Source organism: Oncorhynchus mykiss, chromosome 1, assembly GCF_057628025.1.
Source record: "Oncorhynchus mykiss isolate SJ-2025 chromosome 1, ASM5762802v1, whole genome shotgun sequence".
In the NCBI taxonomy this organism is placed as follows: Eukaryota; Metazoa; Chordata; class Actinopteri; order Salmoniformes; family Salmonidae; genus Oncorhynchus; species Oncorhynchus mykiss.
The window spans coordinates 78,411,005-78,411,844 of record NC_143022.1 but is presented as its reverse complement, the minus strand read 5'-3'; positions in this window follow the sequence as shown (position 1 = coordinate 78,411,844).

The following is an 840-nucleotide window of genomic DNA, read 5'->3' as shown; positions in this document are numbered from 1 at the left end:
GTCCCCTATCACAATGTGACTGTGGTTGACTGACCCTCTTAAGCCTGTGACATGAATTAAAACAAATTGTTTCCAGGCCTTAACCATCTGTAATGTATGACACTAGCCTAAATATGTAGATCCTATTACATGTTCTCATTCATATTGCCATTTGTTAGGCATGTCTAAAAGTGTTCCCTCTTTGTCACAGTAATGTCTATCTATATACACCCATAGTTCATGTAGAAACATGTAGTACAGTTCTGTAAACTATTGTAGCAGTAGACAAATACTAGGCCAGGCCTAGTAGCCTAAATAAATGTATAATGGTTGTATGCAGAGATATACAGTATTATATTTAGCTACATCCATGTGCTCTGTAACTGTGAAGTTGACTGAGCTGCCTGTAAGGTTTCACTGGAACCTGACAGATGGTTTGAAATGTGGCAAGGAGGAATCTTTCCAACTTCCACATTGCTTCCCCGGCAAGGAAAACTACACAGCTACATGCAGGAGTAATTCAATCAGCACCCGAAAATCATATTAAGAGGTCAAACGGTTTCCAAGGAGAAATACAAAAAAACATAAATATTTACTGTATCACACTTGAGACTGAAATGAAAGCACAGCATTCATGGTGTTGGGGCGGCAAGAAGGCTGCGGCATCAACTCTGCAACTTTTGATGAGCATAATGAGTGGAATAAAAGTCAGTCGTCACCACAGTGCCAGCACACTTTGCCTGCTGATGATGGCAAGTTATGAACCTACTGTACATTTTCATGTTGCTTTGAGAATAAGGCACAGAAGAAGGCACAGTGATGCCGAAATGTTGGTGATTTACCCAATAAATGAATGGGAGC